Below are 13,352 nucleotides of genomic sequence, written 5' to 3'. Positions count from 1 at the left end.
TTTGTAATAGACAAACTCAACTCTCAGTCTCGATGCCAACATCCCCTCCAGCATTCCCATCACATCCACAGACCCTGTCCCCGAATACTGTTCTTCGTGTTTTCCAAACTGCTAATGTAGCTGCCCCTGACACAAAGTTAAGCAAGGGAACTACACACCTTCGACTAAACCTGTACTTTAGCCCAAATATAAACTGTTGGGAAGAGAAAACCTCTCCCAGAGCTGAGATCCAACTAGTGATGGACTTGTAAGTAAGCATTTCACTGTAATGTCTACTACACCTGTTGTATTCGGCGCATGTGACAAATACATTTTGATTAGATTTAAGTTGATCAGGTCAATCATCCTGACCAACCACTGTAAGAACAGATATGAAGTTTCAGACTAAGCACAGAATGGACACCCCTCCCCAACAGTAGGATCCAGGTGTACCAGATGCATATTGGTGGCTATTGCTCCATGTATTATCCTCCATGAGGTCTCTTTTCAATAGGCAGTTTGTATAAAGACCGCCAACAGCCTTTTGTGGAGGCACCTGGACCAAACACACTCGTCCACCTCAACGATTTTTCCACTTCCCGGGAAGTAGCACGGGACATTTTTACGCCAATTTTGTACATGGCCTTCTTTCCCACCGCCTTGAAATCCCCCAGCTCCGGTGTATCAAAGGAAAGCAGCATCCCCACGTCCTCCTCGAATGCCCCTGACGCAACACTAACATTCAGCGCAGGGAACACATAATCCAGACCCTCCGTCCACAGATCAGATTTGGAAGTGTCAGTCGATGCGGTACTGGCAAGGAATCGCAGACCTCAGCTACGACCTTCCTGAGTAGGCGAGATGATCGGATCCCCACTCTTTCTCCCTGCTCCTCCAACGATCTGCTCCTGCTCCGCATCAGATGACCCAGCTTGGTACACGTCACTGTACAACAGTCTCTGGGCTGCTTGAAGCCGGAAAGCCATGATCCTGGAAGAAATGTCCACCAGGCCTTGCCCACCCTCGTGCACTGGCAAGTACAGGGCTGCAGCTTTAATCCAGTGTTGTCCAGACCAGACGAAATTGACAAGGGTCCCCTGAAGCTCTTGTATCAGACTGTAAAATCATTAGTCTGTGCCACATGGTAGAGGTGGATAGATTATTGGCTACCAGCACCCTCATTTACACCCTCATTTCCACCTAGATAATCTGGCACACACTTTCTCCACTTCACCCTCACATTTCTGTTTTTGAAAGCTATCAGAGCCTAGAAGATCCCCCAAAGTCTTCATCCCATCTGTGCCCCACTGAATCCCCCGTGGTAAACGTGGAGCGGACACCATCTGAAGCTGACCTGCACATAGCGATTCACGCTTTTCCCAATTGACTGTAGCTGAGGAGGCCTCATACATCTTCTAAGCGTTTGAGAGAACCTTTACATTCCCACCCCTGTAATAAAACCTTTTGGGTCATCTGCGTATGCAGACAGTGCTATTGTGGGACCCTTCATAACCCCTGGCACAGTGAAAGCAGTAAGCCTCTTAAAAAAGTATTGGTTCAATTGCCAGACAATATAACTGTCCTGAAATTGGGCATCCCTCCCTGATACCCCTTTGGAAGGGGATGGGGCAACTCAAACCACCCCCCACAATCACCATACATGAGGCCCCAGCATACAGTAAGCTCTTCCAAGACAAAAAAACATCCCCAAACCCAAAGGCTTGCATTATTTTGAAAAAGTACTGGTACAACCTGTTTTAGAGACACTTAGATATACTGTAATATTCTGTACACAGCAATGCAACCGGTCACCAGTTTTTTAAAAGAGCCAAATCCACCTTCTTTTGGCAACAATGAAAGCACAACACATTGACAGGATATAGGAAGAGAATCACACACCACTTCATAAAATCCCCCCCAATAGACCCTCAAAAGTGCTAATAGAATTCAGATGGTACACCATCGATGCCAGGGGCTCGGCCTGATGAAAGCTGCATAACTGGAGTGGACAGCTCCTGCAGAGTAATGTTAGAGTCCAAAGCAGATTTCTGCTCAGGGCCTAATTGAGGAAGTCCATGTAACAGCTGTTCAGCACACAGAGAATCACAATCCTTCCACCTTATAGAGGGCAGAGTAGAAATCCACAGCATGATGGCGCATTTCACTGTCATCCGTGGTCACCTTCCCATCAGTGAGACTAAATCAGACCATCTGTTTGCGTTGCAATGTCGACTGTCCTAGGTTTTTTAAGAAGGCGCTAGGAGCATCCTAATACTTGAGTGTAGCAAAGCAAGACCTAATCAACCACCCCGTTCACTCTTTCATGTAAAAACAACCTCAGTTCTTGTCTCTTGTCCTGTAAGTTCATGACTAGTCCGGGGTCATTCTGAGTGAGCAACGTCAACTCAATAGATTTGATGTCCTGTTCAAGGGCCCTGATAGACTCTTTAACTTCAATAGGAGACAGAGAAGTATACTGTTGACAAAACACTCGTATACTGGGCCTTCCCAACATCCCACCATTGTCTCAAGGACTCAAAATTCCATTTAGTAACCCTCCATTTTTCCCAAAACAACTAAAACTTTTCACAAAACATAACATTAAAATACCAATAAGGTGATGAGCTTTGTGGACAGGACAAGTTAAAATCAACAGTCACATTATGATGATCAGATACATACAACCCTACTACAGTAGTGCTCAGATACATACAACCTGTCTAACCTTCCAACCCTACTGCAGTAGTGCTCAGATACATACAACCTGTCTAACCTTCCAACCCTACTACGGTAGGGTAATGTCACATCTTCCAACCCTACTACAGTAGTGCTCAGAAACATACTACAACCTGTCTAACCTTGCTGCACTGACTCCACCTTCATTAACTTTTAACCATGTGTACTGCCTAACTTTTGCGTTCCTTACTCTCCACACATCAGAAAGCTCAAACTCATGTTATAGACCAGACAGGCAAGTAGCTGACCGCAGGTGAGGTTCTTCAGCAGTGCGGTCAACAGTAAAATCCACTGTACAGTTCCAGTCCCCCCCTAAAACCATAGACCTCTCTTGGTCATACTGTCTTGGTCACAGCAATACGCTCGGTACCCTCATTGGTTGCATAAACATAAAAAAAACACAAAGAAAATAAAAATATAACATCCGCATTGACCAATAAAAACCGACCCTTGACAATCTCTGTTGTAAATAACACAATCACCCCTAAGCATGAGGAAAACAAAATTGCTACCCCAGCATTGAAATTAGTGCCATGGCTGAGTATATGCTGCCCCTCCCACCACATACCCTAGTCAACCCCGTTAGCCTCATCACGTATCTCCTGTAGAAAAACTACATTTAGCCCTTTCTGTTTTGTTACTTCTAATACCCAAGCCCTCTTATTCCTCTCCCTTCCCACATTAATATTGAGAGTCCCTCCATATAGAAAAGAGAAAGGAAAAGCAGAAGAAACTACATAGAAACCAGACAAGGGTTAAAAAAAACACCCTGTGTCACGATCGTCGTAGTGAGGAGACCAAAGCGCAGCGTGATGTGAATACATACTTTTAATATAAGCCGAATGAACCCAAAGTACACTAAACAAACAACCCACGAAATACCCAAGGAATATGACTGCCTAAATATGGTTCCCAATCAGAGACAACGATAAACAGCTGCCTCTAAATGAGAACCAATCTAGGCAACCATAGACATACATAACACCTAGAAAAGTAAACACCCATAGACATACAAAACCCCTAGACAGTAGCAAAAACACATACATCACCCATGTCACACCCTGACCTAACCAAAATAATAAAGAAAACAAAGAATACTAAGGTCAGGGTGTGACACTATGAGGCATGATCATCATCATTGTTTTAATTTTCTCTAAACCTTACCACGTTTCCCACTACCTTTTGCTGCCGGGACAGCAGTAACACTTCTTCACAACCAAACTGGTCTAACCCCACCATCTTCTGTAACACCACAGCTGACCTCACAAACTTTTCAACATAAAAAAATCGGACTTTTCCCAAAAGTCTGATCCAGGAAACTTTTTACCTCCTCTAAATTGTAAATTGAGTCGTCACCAGCGGCTACCATATCAAAATAGATGTCGATATCCTTCTCCTGATCCTCCTCAACTGAGACTCCCCTCTGCCACATCCCTCTCAACACTCCCCACTTGTACCCCATCACTCGTACCGGGCATCTTCTCCACTCCCTGGGAGACTAGCTTCACCGGAACCCCCTCCTGTACCCCGTCACTCGTACTGGGAATCTCCTCACCAGTCTGAGGAAATAGCTCCCCAGATCCCTCCTTACCTCCTACAACAATATTTTTCTGCTGCATAATGGATGCTATGTTCCCATCTGGTACAAGTTGCAACTCAGTACCCTCAACACAGACAACTTGTTCCTCAGCAACAGGTGCTTGTGGGTCCTCTACAACTGTCAGTCTATCTCTCCCTACATCAGTGGGCCCAGGCGTTACGAGGACCACCTGCATCCCTCCCTGCGCCTTCTCTCTTTTTGGGCAAGCATGTCGCTTATGGCCAACATCCCCACACTCAAAACACTATTGACTGCCTGTACTAGCATAAGCCATATGCAGTCATACTTGACTTTAAACAATAACTCCAAAGTCTGCTCTGGTGAGTCCAAAAACATAAACACCTGTCGCCGAAACAACATAACCTGTTTAAAAGCTGGGTGTTTTCAACCCAATGGGACAATCTTAAGTGAACTTGCAAATTTCCCAAACTGCAATAACTCGCGCTCCAATAGCTCATTTGAAATAAACGGCGGTACATTCGAAATCGTTTGTTGACAGAGAAAAAAGCGGAGTAACTTCAATAAACATACCTTTAAGAAGTACACCATGCTCAACCATACGATCTACAATACACTCTTCTTTAAGAAGTACACCATGCTCAACCATCCGATCAACAAGACACTCTTCTTTAAGAAGTACACCATGCTTAACCATCCGATCAACAAGACACTCTTCTTCAAGAAGTACACCATGCTCAACCATACGATCAACAAGACACTCTTCTTTAAGAAGTACACCATGCTTAACCATCCGATCAACAAGACACTCTTCTTTAAGAAGTACGCCATGCTCAACCATCCGATCAACAAGACACTCTTCTTTAAGAAGTACGCCATGCTCAACCATCCGATCAACAAGACACTCTTCTTTAAGAAGTACGCCATGCTCAACCATCCAATCAACACTCTTCTTCAAGAAAAACCACCACCTCTTTATTCATTGGCGATGGTTAAGCAACATTCTCATAGCCTACGTTCTCTCCTACGGCGACCAGAAACTCCTCCACAGTGACAGTAGCTTCAGTAGCACACCTAAAGCCGTGCCGAAGTGACAGGGACGGCCATCCCCGCCAAAACCAGGACAATTCCGACAAGAAATACAATATACTTAATTCTAACAAATTTAAAAATAACAATGATAGCCTTAATCATGCATAGAAAGGGAAAACCACCAAGAAAAGGAAACAAAAAATAAAACACAAGCGATCTAACCGCAGACAACACTCGCTCATACAATTCCCAGCATGCACCAAACACTCCCAGCATGCAGAGTGAGAGAGAGAAAGAGAGAAAAAGAGAGAGAGCGGGAGTGGGAGAAAGAGAAAGAGAGTATTGCCCTTTATGGTTGTGAGGTCTGGGGTCCAATCACCAATGAAGAATTCACGAAATGGGACAAACACCAAAAAACATTCTCTGTGTAGCCGATACCGGCTAATTATCAAAATCCAGAAAAGAGTTCTAAATTCTACAACCACCTAAAAGGAAGTGATTCCCAAACCTTCCATAACAAAGCCATCACCTACAGAGAGATTAACCTACAGAAGAGTCCCCTAAGCAAGCTGGTTCTGGGGCTCTGTTCACAAACACAAACAGACCCCACATAGCCTCAGGACAGCAACACAATTAGACCCAACTAAATCATGAGAAAACAAAAAGATAATTACTTGACACATTGAAAGAATTTTAAAAAACATAGTAAATTAGAATTCTGTTTGGCCCTTAACAGAGAGTACACAGTGGCAGAATACCTGACCACTGTGACTGACTCAAAATTGAGGAACGCTTTGACTACGTACAGACATTGAGCATAGCCTTGCTATTGAGAGATGCCGCCGTAGGCAGACCTGGCTCTCAAGAGAAGACAGGCTATGTGCTCACTGCCCACAAAATGAGGTGGAAACTGAGCTGCACTTCTCCTGCCCAATGTATGACCATATTACAGACACATATTTTCCTCAGATTACACAGATCCACAAAAAATGTGAAAACAAATCCAGTTTTGATAAACTCCCGTATCTATTGGATGAAATACCATAGTGTGCATCACAGCAGCAAGATTTGTGACCTGTTGCCACACTAAAAGGGCTACCAGTGAAGAACAAACACCATTGAAAATACAACCCATATTTATGTTTATTTATTTTCTATTTTGTACTTTAACTATTTGCATATCGTCATAACACTGTATATAGACATAATATGACATTTGAAATGTCTAGTGTAATGATTACTGTTCATTTTTTGTTTATTTCACTTTTGTTTATTATCTATTTCACTTGATTTGACAATGTATGCGTATCTTTCCCATGCGAATAAAACCTTTTGAATTGAATTGAATTGAATTGAGAGAAGGACTGGTCAACGACTGAACTGAAAATCACTCTGTCTACCACCATTTTATAGTAAATATGCTGTCCAGGAAAAGCAAAACTGACAATGAAGACATCCTGGATCTTGATCACCAGTGTGTCTTTTCTCTTAGGATATCACCAGTGTCTATTCTCTCTCTTTTCTCAGTATATCACCAGTGTCTTTTCTCTCTCTTTTCTCAGTATATCACCAGTGTCTTTTCTCTCAGGATATCACCAGTGTCTCTTTTCTCTCAGGATATCACCAGTGTCTCTTCTCTCTCTTTTCTCAGTATATCACCAGTGTCTTTTCTCTCAGGATATCACCAGTGTCTCTTTTCTCTCAGGATATCACCAGCGTCTCTTCTCTCTCTTTTCTCAGTATATCACCAGTGTCTCTCTTCTCTCAGGATATCACCAGTGTCTCTCTTTTCTCAGTATATCACCAGTGTCTTTTCTCTCAGGATATTACCAGTGTGTCTTTTCTCTCAGGATATCACCAGTGCCTCTTTTCTCTCAGGATATCACCAGTGTCTCTTCTCTCTCTTCTCTCAGGATATCACCAGTGTCTTTTTTCTCTCAGGATATCACCAGTGTCTCTCTTCTCTCAGGATATCACTAGTGTCTCTTTTCTCTCAGGATATCACCAGTGTCTCTCTTCTCTCAGGATATCACCAATGTTTCTTTTCTCTCAGGATATACCAGTGTCTTGTTTCTCTCAGGATATCACCAGTGCCTCTCTTCTCTCAGGATATCACCAGTGTCTCACTTCTCTCAGGATATACCAGTGTCTCTTCTCTCTCAGGATATCACCAGTGTCTCTTTTCTCTCAGGATATCACCAGTGTCTCTCTTCTCTCAGGATATCACCAGTGTCTCTCTTCTCTCAGGATATCACCAGTGTCTCTCTTCTCTCAGGATATCACCAGTGTCTCTTCTCTCTCAGGATATCACCAGAGTCTCTTTTATCTCAGGATATCATCCAGTGTCTCTTTTCTCTCAGGATATCACCAGTGTCTCTTTTCTCTCAGGATATCACCAGAGTCTCTTTTCTCTCAGGATATCACCAGTGTGTCTTTTCACTCAGGATATCACCAGTGTCTCTTCTCTCTTCTCTCAGGATATCACCAGTGTCTCTTTTCTCTCAGGATATACCAGTGTCTCTTTTCTCTCAGGATATTACCAGTGTCTCTTTTCACTCAGGATATACCAGTGTCTCTTTTCTCTCAGGATATACCAGTATCTCTTTTCTCTCAGGATATACCAGTGTCTCTTTTCTCTCAGGATATCACCAGTGTCTCTTTTCTCTCAGGATATACCAGTGTCTCTTTTCTCTCAGGATATTACCAGTGTCTCTTTTCACTCAGGATATCACATGTCTCTTTTCTCTCAAGATATTACCAGTGCCTTCATTTTTCTTCTCACATATATTTTCTATCTCAAGCCATCTGGACAGAAGAATGAGAAAAAAACAGCAAGACAGTTTTTCTGCAATGTTTTCCCTTTGAAGCAGTAAACTGGGAAATAACACTTAATTTATCATCCAACAACTGTAAGACTGGCAGAGACCGTATACCCTCATACCATCAGGATGCTTGACTTTTTCCACATTTTGTCACAGCCTTATTCTAAAATGTACTAAATGTTTATTTTTTCCTCATTAATCTACACACAATACCCCAATAATGTTTGCAAATGTATACACAATAAAACACTTAAATATCACAGTTACATAAGTATTCAGACCCTTTACTCAGTACTTTGTAGAGCACCTTTGGCACCAATTACAGCCTTCTTCTGGGTTCAAATAGGTTCAAGTCCAGGCTCTGGCTGGGCAACTGAAGGACATTCAGAGACTTGTCCCAAAGCCACCTCTGCGTTGTCTTAGCTGTGTGCTTAATATTGTTGTCATGTTAGAAGGTGAACATTCGCCCCAGTATGAGGTCCTGGGCGCTCTGGAGCAGGTTTTCTCTGTACTTTACTCCGTTCATCTTTCCCTCAATCATGACTAGTCTCCCAGTCCCTGCCTCTGGAAACCATCCCCACAGCATGATGCTGCCACCACCCTTCTTCAACATAGGAATGGTGCCAAGTTTCCCCCAAATGTGACGCTTGGCATTCAAGCCGAAGAGTTCTATCTCGTTTTTTTTTATCACACCAGAGAATCTTGTTTCTCATGGTCTGACAGTCCATTAGGTGCCTTTTGGCAAACTCCAAGCGGGCTGTCATGTGCCTTTTACTGAGGAGTGGCTTCCGCCTGGACACTACCATAAAGGTCTGATTGGTGGAGTGCTGCAGAGATGGTTGTCCTTCTGGAAGGTTCTACCATCTCTATAGAGGAAGCTCTGGAGCTCTGTCAGAGTGACCATTGGGTTCTTGGTCACCTCCCTGACCAAGGGCCTTCTCCCCCAATTGCTCATTTTGGCCGGGCGGCCAGCTCTAAGGAGAGTCTTGGTGGTTCCAAACATCTTCCATTTAAGAATGATGGACGCCACTGTGTTCTTGGGGACCTTCAATGCCGCAGAAATGTTTTGGTAGCCTTCCCCAGAACTGTGCCTTGACACAATCCTGTCTCAGAGCTCTACGGACAATTCCTTCAACCTCATGGCTTGGTTTTGCTCTGACATGCACTGTCAACTCTGGGACCTTAAATAGACATGTGTGTGCCTTTCCAAATCATGTTCAATCAATTTAATGTACCACAGGTGGACTCCAATCAAGTTGTAGCAACATCTCAAGGATGATCAATGGAAACAAAATGCACCTGAGCTCAATTTTGAGTCTCAGAGCAAAGGGTCTGAAAAATTATGTAAGTATAGTATTTCTGTTTTTATTTGTAATAAATTTGCAAACATTTAAAAAAACGTGTTTTTTCTCTGTCATGATGGGGTATTGTGTGTAGATTGATGATGAAAAAACATATTTCAACCATCTTAGAATAAGGCTGTAACTTAACAAAATGTGGAAAAGGAGAATCGGTCTGAAAACTTTCCGAGTGCACTTTATATCTAAAATCTAAATTCCTCATTTAACATCATTACACTGTTCTAGTGCCTAGAACATCCTTGTAACACTATATAATATACATGTACTATTCCAAATACATTGTAGAGTTATGGAGCACTCCACATCAGCACAGTACTCAATATATTTACAGCAGACTGAGACCGAGGTCCAAGGGGTCAATCTAATTTAGCTGTCTATCCAAGTGTCCAAGAGATGCTGAATGTGAAATGAATCAGAAAAAGAGGTGGGCGTTGGGGAGAGGAGATTCATCTTGTGCTAGTTACGCCAGAGGGAAGAGGAAATACTCATGAACCCCCATTTCTCACATTCTGTTACACACACTCGCAGGGGCACACACACACACAAGGATATACACACACTTGAATGAGAAATATCACCCTGCGCAGAGTCAACATTTACTCTCTAACTGTGAGCCTGACAAAACATAACTGTAATTAACTATAATTATCTTCATATATACAATATATATATACATATACAGTTGAAGTCGGAAGTTTACATACACCTTAGCCAAATACATTTAAACTCAGTTTTTTTACCATTCCTGACATTTAATCCTGTCTTAAGTCAGTTAGGATCACCACTTTATTTTAAGAATGTGAAATGTCAGAATAATAGTAGCGAGAACGATTTATTTCAGCTTTTATTTCTTTCATCACATTCCCAGTGGGTCAGAAGTTTACATACACTCAATTAGTATTTGGTAACATTGAGTTTAAATTGTTTAACTTGGGTCAAACGTTCCGGGTAGCCTTCCACAAGCTTCCCACAATAAGTTGGGGGAATTTTGGCCCTTTCCTCCTGACAGAGCTGGTGTAACTGAGTTAGGTTTGTAGGTCTACTTGCTTTCAAACACTTTTTCAGTTCTGCCCACACATTTTCTATATGCTTGAGGTCAGGGCTTTGTGATGGCCACTCCAATACCTTGACTTTGTTGTCCTTAAGCCATTTTGCCACAACTTTGTAAGTCTGCTTGGGGTCATTGTCCATTTGGAAGACCCATTTGCGACCAAGCTTTAACTTCCTGACTGATGTCTCGAGATTTTGCTTCAATATATCCACATAACTTTCTTCCCTCATGATGCCATCTATTTTGTAAAGTGCACCAGGCCCTCCTGCAGCAAAGCACCCCCACAACATGATGCTGCCACACCCGTGCTTCACAGTTGGGATGGTGTTCCTCGGCTTGCAAGCCTCCCCCTTTTTCCTCCAAACATAACAACGGTCATTATGGCCAAACAGTTCTATTTTTTTTTCATCAGACCAGAGGATATTTTTCCAAAAAGAACAATCTTTGTCCTCATGTGCAGTTGCAAACCGCAGTCTGGCTTTTTTTATGGCAGTTTTGGAGCAGAGGCTTCTTCCTTGCTGATCGGCCTTTCAGGTTATGTCGATATAGGACTCGTTTTTACTGTGGATATAGATACTTTTGTACCTGTTTCCTCCAGCATCTTCACAAGGTTCTTTGCTGTTGTTCTGGGATTGATTTGCCCTTTTCGCACCAAAGTACGTTCACCTGTAGGAGACAGAACGAGTCTCCTTCCTGAGTGGTATGACGGCTGCAAAGTCCCATGATGTTTATACTTGCGTGCTATTGTTTGTACAGCTGAATTGTGGAATTGTGATACAGTGATTTATAAGTGAAAAAATCTGTATTTAAAAAATGGTTGTAAAAATTATTGGTGTCAAGCACAAAGTAGATGACCTAACCGACTTGCCAAAACTATAGTTTGTTAGCAAGACATTTTTGGAGTGGTTGAAAAACAAGTTTTAATGACTCCAACCTAAGTGTATGTAAACTTCCCAACTCTATATAAACTCTATTTTCAGCAAACTAACATGTTTAAATATTCGTGTGAACATAACAAGATTCAACAACTGAAACATAAACTGAACAAGTTCCACAGACATGTGACTAACGAAAATTTAATAATGTGTCCCTGAACAAAGGGAAGGTAAAATGAAAGTAACAGTCGGTCTCTGTTGTGGCCACCAGCTGCATTAAGTACTGCAGTGCATCTCCTCCTCATGGACTGCACCAGATTTGCCAGCTCTTGCTGTGAGATGTTACCCCATTCATCCAACAAGGCACCTGCAATTTCTCAGACATTTCTGGGGTGAATTGCCCTAGCCCTCACCCTCCGATCCAACAGTTCACAGACATGCTCAATTCGATTGAGATCCGGGCTATTCGCTTTCAGCTTTTATTTCTTTCATCAGCTAAGGCACGTTCAAGCAGATGAGCAGGGACCCAGGGCATCTTTCTTTTTGTGTTTTTCTGAATCAGTAGAAAAACCTGATTAGTGTCCTAAGTTTTCCTAACTGTGACCTTAATTGCTTACTGTTTGCGAGCTGTTTGTGTCTTAACGACCGTTCCACAGGTGCATGTTCATTAATTGTTCATGGTTCATTGAACAAGCGTGAGAAACAGTGTTAAAACCCTTTACAAAGATCTGTGAAGTTTTTCTCTGAATTATCTTTGAAAGACAGGGTCCTGAAAAGGGGACTTTGGGCTATTCCCTGTATTACAAAAGTCATATTGAATTGTGTTTTGTTGACAACACAACCAAATATCAACATTTGAAGGATATGTTATTAGTGTTTGGATAGTTTCATCTGAACCACTGACTTAGTTTGGCTTTAAAACATGTTTGTTTACAATTTAATAATTGATATGTTGGATTCACGTCTCCATCTCAACCAAAAAACAAAGTTACAGCATAGGACTATATCAAATGTTAAATGCATTTTAAATAAAGCAGGGGAGGGTCTCTACTATCCGTCTCCATTGTAGTTTTACGTTTTTTTTTCTACTGGCCATCTCCAGTGTAGTTTAGTGGGGTCTCTATTGTACAGCTCCAGTGTAGTTGTAGGGGAGGTCTCTACTGTCCATTTCCAATGTAGTTATAAGGGTGGTCTCTACTGTCCATCTCTGTAGTGTAGGTGGGGTCTCTTTTGTACATCTCCAGTGTAGTTTTAGGGCTGGGTCTGAACTGTGCATCTATTTAGCTTTAGGGGTGGCCTCTACTGTATATCTCTAGTGTAGTTTTGGATGGTGCCTCTTCTGTCCACCTACAGTGTAGTTTTAGCGGGGGGGGGGGGGTCTCTGCTGTCCACTCTGTAGTTTTATGGGGGTTCTCTACTGTCCATTTCCAGTGTAGTATTTTGGTGGAGGTCTCTATTGTCCATTTCCAGTGTAGTATTTTGGTGGAGGTCTCTATTGTCCATTTCCAATGTAGTTTTAAGGGGAGTCTCTACTGTCCATCTCTACTGTACAGGGGGTGGGGTCTCGAGAGTCCACCTCCAGTGTAGTTTTAGGGTGCTCTCTACTGTCCATTTCCACTGTTGTCATTTATGTTGGAGGTTCTCTAATGTCCATCTCCAGTATAGTTGTAGGGGGTCTTGACTGTCCATCTCTGTAGTTTTAGGGACGGGGTCGCTACCATTTCTGTAGTTTTAGGGGGACTTCTCTACTGGCCATCTCCAGTGTAGTTTTAGGTGGGGTCTCTACTGTACATCTCCAGTGTAGTTTTAGGGGGGGTCTCTACTGTCCACCTCTGTAGTTTTAGTTAGGGTCTCTACTATCCATCTCCAATCTATTTTTAGGGTGTGGTCTCTGCTATCCATGTCTAGAGTAGTTTAGGGGGGTATCTGTTGTCTACT

This window comes from Oncorhynchus mykiss, chromosome 23, assembly GCF_013265735.2.
Source record: "Oncorhynchus mykiss isolate Arlee chromosome 23, USDA_OmykA_1.1, whole genome shotgun sequence".
Taxonomy (NCBI): Eukaryota; Metazoa; Chordata; class Actinopteri; order Salmoniformes; family Salmonidae; genus Oncorhynchus; species Oncorhynchus mykiss.
Note: the sequence above shows the minus strand (reverse complement) of the source record.